General features: G+C 34.7%; 1 non-coding gene across 1 annotated transcript; it reads left to right on the forward strand.

Moving 5' to 3' along the window:
- The first annotated feature begins 3,041 nt into the window (after window positions 1-3,041).
- Window positions 3,042-3,148, forward strand: LOC126933235 (U6 spliceosomal RNA). The gene has a single exon (XR_007718479.1). It is a non-coding gene; the product is annotated as a U6 spliceosomal RNA (small nuclear RNA).
- The last annotated feature ends 12,062 nt before the right edge of the window (window positions 3,149-15,210 follow it).

Raw genomic sequence — 15,210 nt, forward strand, 5'->3', positions numbered from 1 at the left:
CACTTCTGAAATTCAATACATATGAAAAAAACTATAGTAATCAAGAGTATAGTACAGGCATAAAGACAGACATGTAATCTAATCACATAGAATAGACAGCCCAGAAATGAACCCACACATGTATGGTCAAATGATCTCCAACAAAGATACCGAGAATACACAGTGGGGAAAGGATAGTCTTTTCCAGAAATAGATTTGGTAAAGTTGAATATCTACATGCAAAAATGAAAATAGAATTTTATCCTGTGCCATACACAAAAATCAAGTCTAAGTGGATTAAAGACATAAGACCTAAAGTTGCAAAACTCCTAGAAGAAAATATGAAGGCAAATCTTTATAACACTATATTGGCATCAAATAGTTGGATGTAACATCAAAACCACAAGCAACAAACACAAAAATAGACAATTTGGAATATGTCAATCTAAAAGTTTATGTGCAGCAAAGGAAACAACCAATAAAGTGAAAAGGTAACCTACAGAATGAGAGAAGATATTTCTAAACTGCATAAGTGGTTAATATCCAAAATATACAAGAAAACCATACAACTCAATTAAAAATATACAAAGTAAGTATATGAATAGATATTTCTTCAAAGAAGACATACAAGTGGCAACATGTATATGAAAATATTCTCACTATGGCTAATCAACAAGGAAATGAAACTGAAAACAATAATGAGATATCACCTCACATCTGATAGAATGGGCATTTGAAAAAACAGAAAACAACAAATGTGGGATATTTTTGTTGTTTTTTATTTGTTCGTTCATTTGTTTTTAACAAGATGATTAGAGGCTTTTAGCAAGTTTCAACTACTTGGAAATAGCAAAATAGTATGTAAAGATCAAGGCTGTGAGCTTTAATTCAAGAAGGAAAATGGGAATTTATCAGAAGAGCAAAGGACACCTCAGATCCCAGGGAGGAGAAGGTAGGAAAGCAGTGTTCATTTGAGAAAAATCAGCCCTCTTCCTAAGGCAATAGAGAGTTTCTTCCAGTAAACAGGATCATATATGTACCAATCTGCATTAGCTGCAGCCAAATCTTACCTGTAAGTACCACCTACTGGCCTAGAGGTTGAATGGCACAACACAGTAGAAAATCTGCTGACACAAGTGCACAGTACTAGGGAATGAGATAAGCTTCCTGAGACTTCTGTCACCCTAGCCCCACTAGAGGCTGTGAGCCTGCCCACATGTCCCATACATTACAACTGGAATCAGCATTTGAAAAAAAAACACCACAAAAGGCTATCTGTAACTAAGAAACTTATAGAGACTCTGCTGCTGAAAGTACCCAGAAACAAAGCCAAAAGACCCAATACAACATACTATATAAAGGAAAATTCCCATCTAAATGAAAGCAAATTCAACAAATAAGGAAGAGATGTAGCTTCCTTTCATGAGAAGGAACCAGAGAAACAACTATGAAAGTATGAAAAACCAGAGGATTACATCTCCAAGGGATCACACCAGCTCTCCAGCAAGGAATTCTAACCAAAATGAAATATTTGACATACCAGATAAAGAATTCAAAATACTGATTTTTAAGAAGCACAGTGAGATACAAGTGAAAGTTGAAGCCAACAGAATTAAATCAGAAAAGCAGTTTAGGGTATAAAAGAAGAGACAGATATCATTTAAAACAATATAACTTCAGGAAATAAAAATTTGTTGAAGGATTAAGAAAAGACAGCTGAGACTTTTTACAACTGGCTAGACCAGTGGAAAAGAGAATTTCAGAGCTAGTAGACAGATCTTTCAAATTAACCAGACAAAAAAATAAAAAATTTAAAAAATGAAAAAATGAAAAAACCTTTTGAGAAATAAAAGATTTTGTAAAGCATCCAAACCTATGAGTTACAGGTATTGCAGAGGGAGAAGACAAAAAAGTAAAAAGTATGAGAAATATATTTAACCAAATATATCAGGAAAATTTCCCTGGTCTTGGGAGAGATTTAGTCAACCAGATACAAGAAGTTAAGAGACCTCTTAGATGATACATTTCAAGAAAAACCTCATGAAAGAATATAGTCATCAGACTATCCAAAGTCAATATGAAGGAAAAAAAAAATCCTAAGATCAGTAAGAGAGAAGTGATGAATCCCTTCGCAGGCAATCCATCAGACTAACAGCAGATTTTTTAGCAGAAATTATAAGCAGATGAGATTAGGAGCCTGTTTTTAGTCTCTTTATGTACAAAAAATGCCAGTCAAGGATTTCATATCTTACCAAACAAAACTTCAAAAATGAAGCAAAACTAAAGTCTTTCTCAAACAAATAACTACAAAGAAAATGTGTTACCACTAGACTCGTCAAATGAAAATACTCAAAGGATTTGTAACATGGAAACAAAAAGGATGATATTCACTATCATAAAAGGATACCTAACTACAAATCTCACAACTCTTATAAAGCAATTACACAATTGAAACTCCAAGGCAACTAGCTAGCAACACTATGACAGGAACAAAACCTTTCATATCAATATTCCTTTTGAATATAAATGGCCTAAATGCTTTACCTAAAACATACAAAATGGAAAATTGTATTTTAAAGAAAAAAAGACACAACAACTTGCTACCTATGAGATAGTTACTATTGGCTAAAAACTACTACAGACAAAGTACAGGGGTAAAAAAGGACATATTATACAAATGGAAAACAAAACAAAAATGAGCATGACCAGCCATCTTTATATCACATAAGACAGACTATAAACCAATATCAGTAAAAATTACACTAAGTAGGATATTAGATAATGATGAAGGGTTCAATACAAGAAGAAGATTTAGCTATCCTAAATATATATGCACCCAACATTGGAGCATCCAGTTTCATAAAACAAATACTACTAGACCAGAAAAACAGATTGATACCAATAAAATAATAGTGAGTAACTCAACACCCTACTGATATCACCAGATTATTGGGGCAGGAAATCAACAAAGAAACTCTAGACATAAGTGACTATAGAGCAAATGAACCTTACAAAATTGATGTATAAAAGTCAGTAGCATTTTTATACATCAGTAATGTTTGGTGCTCTCTTCAGCAGCACATATACTAAAATTAGAATGCTACAGGAAAGATTAGCATGGTCCCCGTGAGAGGAGAATATGCAAACTCAGGAAACTTCCTATTTTTAAAAAGTAGTATTTGGGCTGAGATCCAAATCAAGAACTCAATCTCATTTACAATAGTAACAAATACATGAAATACCTATAAATACATTTAAGCAAGGAGGTGAAAGATTTCTACAAAGAAAACTACAAAGCACTGATGAAAGAAATCATAGATGACAAACAAATGGAAAACATCCCATGCTCATGGGTAGGAAGAAATTGATATAATTAAAATGATAACACTGTCCATAATAATCCACAGATTCAACATAATCCCTATCAAATTGTCAACATCATTTTTCATGGAATTAGAAAAAAAAAAAAAAAAAGTCCTAAAGTTCACACAAAACCCAAAAAGAGCCCAAAGAGCCAAAGAATTACTAAACAAGAAAAACATATCCAGAGGCATCATATTGCCTGACTTCAAATTACACTACAAGAATTTAGTAACTAAAACAATGTGGTACTGGTTCAAAAAGAGATGCATTGATCAGTGAAACAGAATAAAGAACCCAGAAATAAAGCCACGTACCTACAACCCACTGATCATCAATAAAGTTGACCAAAATAACAAATCTGAAAAGGACATCCTATTCAAAAAATATTGTTGGGAAAATTGGTTAGCCATATGCAGAAGAATGAAAATCGACCCTTATCTTTCACTTTATACAAAAATTGGCAATATAGATGAAAGACTAAAAGTAAGACCTGAAGATATACAAATTCTAGAAGAAAGCTAGAAAAAAACTCCTCTGGAGATTGGTCTAGGCAAATAACTTATGATGAATACTCCAAAATCAAATGAAACAAAAATAAAAATAGACATGAGATTCAATTAAACTAAAAGTCTTCGATACAACAAAATAAATAATCAACAGAGTAAACAGACAACCTACAGAATGGGAGAAATATTTGCAAATTATGCCTCTCACAAAGGACTAATATCCAGAATCTATAAGGAATTCAAAATCTCAATAAGATACAAACAACACACCCCATTAAAAACTAGCAAAGAAATGAACAGACATTTATCAAAAGAAGAAATAATAAGTGAAAAAGAAACATAAAAATTGCTCAACATCATTAAACATCAGAGAAATATAAGTTAAAACCACAATAAGATATCATCTCACAATAGTCAGAATGACTAGAGTTAAAAGTCAAATATAACAAATGTTGGCGTGGATGCAGAGAAAAGGTAATGCTCATACACTGTTGGAGGGAATGCAAATTAGTTCAACCTTTACAAAAACAATATGGAGGTATCTCAAAGAACTGAAAGTAGAACTCCATTCAACCCAGCAATTCCAACACTGGGTATTTCTTCAAAGAAAAATAAACTGTTTTATAAAAAAGACATCTGAACTTGTATGTCCATCACAGCAATATTCACAATAGGAGAGTCATAGAACCAACATAAGTGTCTATCCAATGGTTGACTGGATAAAGAAAATGTCTGTGTGTGTGTGTGCACGCGCGCACGTGTATCACATTAAATATGGTATATCACATCAATAAATAATATTTATATTATTATTTATAATATATAATACATATACGTATGTATATATAATTATATAAATAATATTTATTGATGTAATATACATATATACATACATGTATTATATATATATTAAATACCATGTATACTCACACATACACACACACACACGCATACACACACAAAATGGAATACCACAGAGCCACAAAAAGGAATGAATGTCCTTTGCAGTAACATGGATGGAGCTGGAGGTCATTACTTAAATGAAGTAGCTCAGAAACAGAAAATCAAATACTACATGTTCTCATTTATAAATCAGTGCTAAACAATGGGTGCACATGGAAATAAAGATGGAAGTGATAGACATTGGAGACTCCAAAACAGGGGAGGGTGAGAGGACAGGGAAGACTGAAAAATTGTCTACTGGGTACAACACTCACTATTTGGGTAATGGGTGAATCTCCACCAGTACATAACATAACAGTGTAACAAACACTCACATGTAATCTCTTCATTTAAATTAAAATATTTTAAAAAAAGAAAAGAAAATAACAAGTGTTGCTGAGGATGTGGAGAAATTGGAACCCTTCTGCACTGTTGGTGGGAAAGTAAATGGTGCAGCTGCTTTGAAAAACAGTACGAAGTTTCCTCAAAATTTTAAAAAGAGAACTACCATATCATTCAGCAATCTCACTTCAAAGTATTTACCTAAATGAATTGAGATCAGGATCGCAAAGAGTTAGCTGTGCTCCCATGTTCATTGCAGCATTAGTCATAATAGCCAAGATGTGGACTCAACCTAATCGTACATCAACAGATGAGTGGATAAATAAAATATGGTAAATATATACAATGGAATATTATTCAGTTTTATAAAGGAAGGAAATTATGTCATATGCTACAATATGAATGAAACTTTAGGACATTATACTAAGTGAAACAAGCCAGTCATGTAAGGAGAAATGATGCATGATTACACTTACATGGGATATCTAAAGCGGTCAGACTCACAGAAACAAAGTAGAATGGTGATTGCCACCACCTAGGAGGAAAGAGAAATGGGGAGCTGTGCAATGTGTATAGAGTTTCAGTCAGGCAGAATGAAAAAACTCTAGAGATGTGCTGTGCAACAATGTGCATACAATTAACAATACTGTACATACTGTACACTGAAAAATTTATTCAGAGAGTAGAATTCATGCCGTGTCTTTTTTTTTTTTTAACCACAATAAAAAAATCATGCAAAGATGGGTGTTTTGTTCACTGTTCCTCTCATGGGCTTGGGCTGTGGCTACCAAATGTTAGGCTCCATATATATTTTCTGAATGGACTGATGAATGAATGAACACACATCCTGGCCCCAGAGCCAACTGAGACTGATAAAATCTCAAAGTACAATTGCCTTCTTAAATGGCTGGTGGTGTGGGGCTCACAAGAGTTTTAAATCTAGACAAACTGTGTTTTGAATCTGCCTTCTGACCTTCCTCCTCTGGGCGACTTTGCACAAGCGTCCCTGGAGCTGTTTCTTCATTATCTTGGGGATAATAACATGTATCTGCAAATGTGGGGCAAAATCCTACTGGATGATATGCATAAAGCTCTGAGTATGCTGCCCTGAGTGGAGTACATGCAGCACTCCTCAAACCCTTAAATACCAGAATTATGTTCTCCATCACCATCACCATCCACATCCTCATCAATAAACCTGCAACACCTTGCCCCTAATGACAAAGCTCTGTATTCACATGATCTCACCCAGTCATTATAGCAGAAACTCTAGAGAAAGACAGGCCGAGGTGGCTCCTTTTCTCATTTTAAAAGCACATCAACTAAGACTGTGAGAAGTTTACTCAACATCACACAGAGGAAAGTGGAATAGTTAGACTGATGGATACCAAATCTCATGATTTTGTTCCAGCTTCATGTCTCAATCTCCCCTCTTACTTCCCCTCCAACTAATCCAACTACCACCAAATCTGGGGACTTTATCTGCTAAACACCTCCAGAGGCTTCTACCTCCTGGAGCAGGCCAGTTCCTCTCTCACCTGGCTTCCTGCCTTTCTACTAGGTATTCACACTGCAGCCTGTGGGAACTTCTCAAAACATGAATCTCACCATGCCTCTCACTGCCTAGAATCCTTCATGGCTTCGTGCTGCTCTAGGGTTAAGACCTTTGCTTGGCTGGCAAGGGCCTCTGCATTCTGAGCACAAATGATATCTCCAACTTGTCCTGAATCTTGTTCCTGACTCTCTGTTGGCTTTATCTGTGTGCATCTCCCAGTGGCTACCAGAGAAATGAGACTTGCCTGATGTACCCCATCAGAGGGCAGTTGCGGGCTCACTGTACACACATGTGCTTGCCTGTGAGCTCGTTCACTATATCTTTCCCATGAGGACAAAGCCCAGCCAGGCTGGTTTACTACTAGATAGAACAGTACCCAGCATACAGCAGCTGCTCATTGTGTTCACTGAATACATGAATAGATGAACACATAAATAAGTGAAAGCACACATGGGCACATGCACATATACTTCTGCATTTGGAGCCTCTGTCCAGGCCTTGACAGCACTTTTCCTGCAGCTGACAAGGACAAATTCCAACACCAGGTTGGTCTTAGCCCCTATCCATACCTTCTTGTTCCTTTACCCTCAGGCCCAGCCAGCTCCTTTCTTCTCAAAGACAGCACACAAATGCCCGGCTGGCATTTGGGGTTGGCTAAGCCCTATATTACCTGCCTGGAATTCTGTTCCATGACAATAGTCCCTTGGGAGAGCAAACTGCACAGGAACAGCTTCCTAGAAAATTGTAAGATTTGAAAATTAGTTCTTTTAATGAATTGAATGGGGAAGAAAGTTCCTGGAGATGGATAAAGCAATGAGGACTTTCATCACCCTTTGGCCTTTTAAAATAAAACTATTTTTTTTTTTTATTGTGGTAAAAGTATACATAGCATGACATCATCATGAACCATCTCCAGAACTTTTTTCATCTTTCAAAACTGAATCTCCATACCCATGAAACATAACTCCCTATTTCCTCCTCCCCCAGCATTCTACTTTCTGTCCCTATGATTCTGACGATTCCACGTAGCTTCTGTAAGTGAAATCATACAATATTTGTCCCATGGTGTCTGACTTGTTATACTTAGCTTCATGTCCTTGAGGTTCATCTGTGTAATACCATGTGGTCAAAACTTTCTTCCTTTTGAAGGCTGAATAATTCTTCCTTGTGTGTGTATATATCTCATTTTGCTTGTTCATTCATGTCAATTGCAATCCACACTTGGGTTGCTTGCGCCTTTTGACTATTATGAATAATAATGCTGCTATGTACATAGGTGCACAGATACCTGTTAGAGTCCCTGATTTCAATTCTTTTGAGTATATACCCAGAAAAGGAATTGCTGAATCATGTAGGAATTATATTTTTAATTTTTTGAGGCACACCATTCTGTTTTCCACAGTGGCTGCACCATTTTACATTCCCACTAATACTGAAAAGGGGTTCAAATTTCTCCACACCCTCCCCATCACTTGTTTTGTTTTTACAATAGTAGCCATCACAACAGGTTTGAGGTGGTGTCTCAGTATAGTTTTGATTTGCACTTCCCTTATGATTCACAATATTGAACATCTTTTTGTCTGCATTTTTCATTCTTTGAAGAGATATAAAATAAAAAGTGCCTTACCAAGTTAAAAAAAAAAGGTCATGTTTACTTCATGGTCCTTTTTATGATTTTCTTTCAATCACCACTGATGCTACTTAAAGATAAATAAATTATTATTTGTAGTCTCCAGTATGTTGCTTATACTTTCCAATTTTTAAAACAGCTAGATTTAATGACCTATTCTAAGTTTATTTTTTTTTAACTTTAACTTTACCCATGTTTTCTCTAACCAACATCTGTATCTGTTTTTTTTTTTTTTTTTTTTTTTTAAACAGAGCATCTTGTTCAATCTATTTACAACAGTTTTTTTCTTCCTCTTGTTAACTTCATAATTTCTTATTGGCATTGACTTCTCTCACACAATACTTTTATGCTCTACTTTCTTATTTATAATGTTTATGCTGTTATAAAATGTGTCTATTGTCATGCTTGTAAAACATATTTTGTTTACATGTCAAAAAATAACTCTTGCCTATTTCACACAAAGAATATTTTTGTATGGCATTGAAATTAAGTTCTCATATATTCTCAAGCTTGACTAGGGAATTGTTTCTTCCCATTTAACTTCTTGAACTTATAGTATGATGTAAACCTTAATTTACTGAAGTACATATTAAAAATTAGGAAAAATAAGTCTATTACATTCTTACAAATGTTATCAGAAATGTCATCACTGAAACTTCAGGAAAGAAAGTGACAGATGATAAAGGTCTAGTGATATAATCCCCACTCACTATTTCCATTCACACCCTTTTCTCTCTCTTCACCTCTCCTATTTCCCACACCAATATGCCCGTCCCCACTAGAAAAAAGGGAAGGTTTTCAGTGAAAGAAGTGTAATGTAGCTAGCCATTGAAGAAACCAGGAAGACTCAGCCCTGCACTATCACAAGGAAACAAATGTGAGAAAAGATAAGGAAACTCAATGAGAATGCAATAGGAAGAACCAAAGAAAACAGTCTAAGCAATAGAATAGCACAAGAAAACATACTTAATAGGAGGAAAGAGGCACAGCTCTTGAGCAGTGAATAATAAGAATTAGAGGCCATCTAGGTTTCTGATTTTGGAAATAATGTTTTATAGAGTAAAATCTAAAACAGAAAGAAATCATTATAAACAAGTTTCTTCCCTCCAAAAACTTTTCACTGGGCTTTCTGCGACGCTAATGTCGTAATTACTGCCTCCAAATCTGTACCTCATTCACAAGTGTTACTGGCAGCACATGCCTTAAGTGAGCCTCAGAGTGTAGTTTTCCTTGCAGTCCTCCACCTCACCCCACAACAGAATAGTCACACTCTGAAGTTGCATAAACAGAAGGCAGGGGAAATTGCCTCAGGAAAAAGTGCCTGCTCTCCAACCTAGGCTGTCAGTCTAACAAATAGCCATGTTACAGCACCCTCATTACATTATCCCTCTACCTGTGCTCAAACACCATTCCCTCATACACCCTCAAAGATTTTGTTGCATTAAGTATCTCTTCTTCTTCATGATTAATTCCTCTTTTCCTCTTTCTTCTATTTTTTGTTTTTCTTTTCTTCTTTTTTTTTTTTTTTTTGTGGCTATTTATTTTGGAACTGGATCAAGCAAAAAGCAACTCCCTCAGTTTTATGATTTCCTATAACATATTCCCATCTGTTTCCACTCCTCAAAGTTGAGCATCTTGAGCTTTCTACATGCATTGTCTACAGTCCCTTTTTCTTATTCAAATCTCCATGCATTGCAGTTCACCTTCTTCCCCAATACAAAGAAACTACTTTCATGCAAATTTCCAGTGACTGCCTGGATTCAAAGTGCAATGTACATATTTAATCACTCTTCTTCTTTCCCTTCTCTATGACTTCTCTGTTCACTTCTCATGATGTCATTAAAAAAAGCATCTTGGAACCCACCCAGCCCTTGATTTCCAAGACACTATTTTCTATTATTTGGGGTTTTTGTTGTTTTTCTGCTTAATATTATCTTTGATTTGTTTTTCCCCAACATTCCCTAAAGATAAATGTTTTGTTCTTCTAATCTTGGTTTTTTTTCTGTTAATTATTTACATTTTCTCTGGCTTTAAGTAAAATGTGTATACTAATGATCTCACATCTTTTTTAACAGTCTAGAATTTTTTCCAAAATGTAGAACTGTATTTCCAAATTCCTGCCATACTTCAACACTTGGAAGTCACATTCCACATTCATGCTTAAATTCAGCACGGCTAACATTGAACTCATCTTCTCCAATCCTGTTGCTCTTTCAATTGTCTTCATCTTGGGTAATTGCATCATCTACTCATCTAAGTTGAAAATGATCCTCAATACTCTTTTTACCAAATCCTTCCCTCAACCATGTGTTATTAAGCCCTGTAGATTCCACCTCCTAATTATCTCTCAAATTGGACACCAGCCCCGCTGCTTTCAACTATCATCAATTTATTGTTAATGTTAAAAAAAAAAACCATGTTGAAAGAAAGATGACATCGGTTTTTGTGTAAATACCTCCCAGGAGCTCTTACTATTTGTGAATCTTCAATTCATTTAATACTGCTGAGTTTCTAGCTTCTCAAATTTTAACAAATGAGAAAAGCAACCTCTTTACAAGGTTAAATTAAATCATGCATGTAAGTGCCTATCTCTGGGTAAATAACAATATTATTATCATCATCATCATTAACTTTACTGCTATTATGACTTACCCTGTTTTAAACCCATGGAAGTACTACAGATTATCTTTCAGTGTTCTTTATCATCTAATTATGAACTTCTCTAGCCTCATTTTCTTATGCTCTTTGACAGAAACCCTGCTTTTAGTGAGGTGCTTTTTCTTCTTGTTTTTCTAAAATAACTACTCAAATTCTTGCTCTTCTTACATAACTGCTGAAAAGTCTGTCAAAAACTCATTTCAAAAATTACTTATTCGAGAAGGACTAGCAAGAAAAGATGCACAAGGAAAGATTGCAAAGGGACAGAATTTCACAGAATATTGAGACATTCTACATCTTAATTGGGGTGGAGATTTCACAGCTGAATGTCAAAAGTCATCAATCTGTAGAGTAAATGTGTCCATTTTATTATACGTAAATTATACATCAATAAATTGATTTCAAAATGATTTCATACAGAACCTCTTCAGTACCTCTCTTCCCAGGCTGATATATGTGACCATATGTGAGTGTCCAGAGTACATGCGTATAATCTTGGCATAACACTTCTTCTATTTTTGTCTATCAAGCGCTGAACTTATTACGAATCTCCCTATAAATTCTAGGACACTCTTTTCTAAATCTTTAGCTCCAACATCTCGTATAAGACCTAAACATAGCAGGACTTCAAAGCATGTTTATGGAATCAATGAATTAATAATTACACATTGAGTATTTTAAGTATCTTTTACCCACAAATGTCCTTTACTTTCATACTGTTGACAAATTAGTACTCATTTTTCAAAATTCCACTTGGGCATCGTCTTCTACATGAAGACTTTTCTATCCCCTTCCTTGTTACAGTACTGTCCTTTTTCTTTTATTTCAGCTTTTGTATATGGGGAAGCTTTGGGGAATGGTTGGGAAATTATTAGAATCTGTTATCAGAATACTAGGATCAACAGAGATGAATACAAGAATTAAAAGAGGAAAATCCAAGTAAACAGTTTAGACTAGGATAAACTGAAAGTTGAAAAGAAGTTACGTAAAGTCATGCTTTAACTTAAGGCTATGCTATCTTACTGATAAGTGTATTATTGGTAAATAATTTACTCAGCTGACATTTTAGGGGTGTGAGAATTAGGAAAGACTGATTCATATTATAAATTCAGATTGAAATTTGGTAACATTGTAGAAATATATGAGTAAGCATTTATAATTGATTGAAGGATTAAAATCACATGTTGTGTGACATATCTAATTCATACAATCAAATATTAGAATGTTGCACACAATTGCTAGTTAATAACCACTTTATTTGATCATAAGATTAATAATCATTAATGTTTTGAAATTACAATTTTAAAATATTGCATATTGCATACAGGACTTATTCTCACTTTGTGGGAAACAAACAAGTAAGGATCAATTAAGGACTGTCATCCATTCATTACAAAGAATATCTGTGCAGCACTGAATACCAAGGACATCTTGAACTGGGAAAACTGTGATGAGAATATGGGACTACAAATGTCAACTGCAAGTCCACTTCCAAATATACCAAGAACCTTGACCAGAAAGAACCATAATGCCCACTGGACAGAGGCACTTATAGGGCATATTACTAATAAATACCAACCTACAAAGTACCAAGGAGTGTGATCCTGTAAATAATACATCCCTACCAGCAGGCAAGGCTCCTGGGGTTATAGATGGGCTAGGGGGACCATTTTATAACATGAAGAATATAAAGTCAAATGACCTGGCCTCAAGGGAACATATAAGCAGTCATGTGATAGACAGTTTGGTTTAATATCCCAATCACCCAATCACATAAAGTATCTTTATTCTTGAACTAGGAAGAGACACAAAGTCCAATATATCCTCCCATATATATATATACACACACACACATACATATATATATATATAATGAATTGTGTGGCCAAATAAGTTGTAAATGAATAAATGATGCATAATATTGGAGAATAGCTCCTTGTGTTAGAGAAGACAGTTATTTTTTTTATTTTCCAACTTTTATTTTAGGTGAACATGTACTATGTGAACAGTATATAGGTGAACATGTACTATGGTGGTTTGCTGCACAGATCATCCTATCACCTAGCTATTAAACCCAGCATCTATTAGCTATTCTTCCTGATTTACCCCTCCTCTCACCTCCCCACCCTCCAACAAGCCCCAGTGAGTGTTGCTCCCCACTATGCGTCCATGTGTTGTCATCATTCAGCTCCCACTTATAAGTGACAACATATGGTATTTGGTTTTCTGTTCCTGTGTTAGTTTGCTGAGGATAATGGTTTCCAGCTTTATCCATGTCCCTGCAAAGGACATGATCTTGTTCCTTTTATGGCTCCATGTTGTATATGTACCATATTTTCTTTATTCAATCTATCACTGATGGACATTCCATATCTTTGCTATTGTGAATAGTGCTGTATGAACATACAAGTGCATGTATGTTTATGATAGAATGATTTATATTCCTTTGGGTATAGACCCAGTAATGGGATTGCTGGATCAAATGGTATTTCTGCCTCTAGGTCTTTGGGGAATCACCACACTGTTTTCCACAATGGTTGAACTAATTTACACACTCATCAACAGTGTAAAAGCATTCCTTTTTTCTCAACAACCTCAAAAACATCGGTTGTGTTTTGACTTTTTAATAATAGCCATTCTGATTTGTGTGAGATGCTATCTCATTGTGGTTTTGATTTGCATTTCTCTAATGATCAGTAATGCTGAGCTTTCTTTCATATGTTTCTTGGCCACATGTATAGAAAAGAGAATTTCAAAATCTCATATGTACCAATTATTGTTTATTCCAAGCCTATAGTTTATCCTAAAGGAAAACCTTTACATCTCTAATTGATGTAATTTTAAATCATATTTAGACCCACATGATCCAGCCTGTGCCACAGATTGAACTAAATAAAAATGGATAAATCATCCAAAGGCAGCTAATCCTCAGATGTAACAGTCATCTATGATGTCTAGCATGGAAGTGAGATTAGCCAATATGATTATCAGGTTTGAACCTGACTTGTCAAATGAAGGCATCAGTTATTTAATAGATGCTGAAACCGAACAGTCATTGGAAAGAGAATACAGAGTGAGGGGATGGTTGTAAAGGGCTTGATAAACTGAAGCTATAAGAGTATCAAAATTATAAGTAAGAAAAGTAATGAGATAGAGAAAAATACAAAGAGGGTAAAAATGCTCAATGGTAAACACAGGAGTATGGAAATGTCCAACTATGTCTCAGTTATTTAAAAAAGCTACCAATTATAATATCTATGTACAGCTCCATTCTAATAATCTGTTTTTGTGTTCAGCTTTTTCTGGCTTCTCCATTTATATGTGTTCCCAACAACCCTATAGTCTCCGAAATTAATTAAGACATAGCTTCTTGAAACAAACAAAAAAGCTATACATTTTAGGCATCTGAACACACAGTTGCTGACTAATGCTTTATTTACATAAAATATAGAAAAAAGTTAACTTTCTAAAAATCAAAAATTGTATTTTTATAAAAATTGTCAACCATTATCATTAAACAGTATTTTAAGCATAGATTTTTTTTCATTAACTGAAGAAAAATTACAGTGAAATCAATTAACTCCCATTACTTCCTTTTTCTAAGTGACATGAAAGTCCGCACACAGAACTTTAACTTTTTAACCTGAAAGATAGTCTCTTCATTCTTTTCATTTAACAGAAAACAACTAAAGCTCTTGATATAGCCAGAGGAAAAAAACATACTGTGAATGCCAGTGTTCACTATGAAAATCTTGCTTTAAGGTACAAAGATATCAAAGATCAGTATCATTTAGCCAATATAATTCCTAAAACTTTGCATTCACAATTTTGTAAGGAACAGAAATTCTTATGATCTATTCACCTAGTATATCACACCAGACTGAATATTTCTTCCAGTAATGTCTGTGCATTTAGGTATTGGGATACCTAAAATAAAACAAACACAAATGAATATCTACTGTTTATACACTTCAAAAAATCAAGGAACAAATGCTTCCTATGTTGGATACAAATTCCATTGTATACATATGTGATATCCTGTTCCATGACACAACTGGGTGGGCTCAGGGAATTATACAATAGGTTGTAATCATTTTATCTGGGTGCTCTGATTCACTGGGTCAATGTTATTTTTTTTTCACATGAGAACTCTTTACAGCAGTAAAGCACCAAATACCCTCCTCTCTCCTGACTAAAATACAAGGTATTTACACTGTAGGCTGTATGTTATCCTT

This window comes from Macaca thibetana, chromosome 12 (assembly GCF_024542745.1).
Source record: "Macaca thibetana thibetana isolate TM-01 chromosome 12, ASM2454274v1, whole genome shotgun sequence".
Lineage (NCBI taxonomy): Eukaryota > Metazoa > Chordata > Mammalia > Primates > Cercopithecidae > Macaca > Macaca thibetana.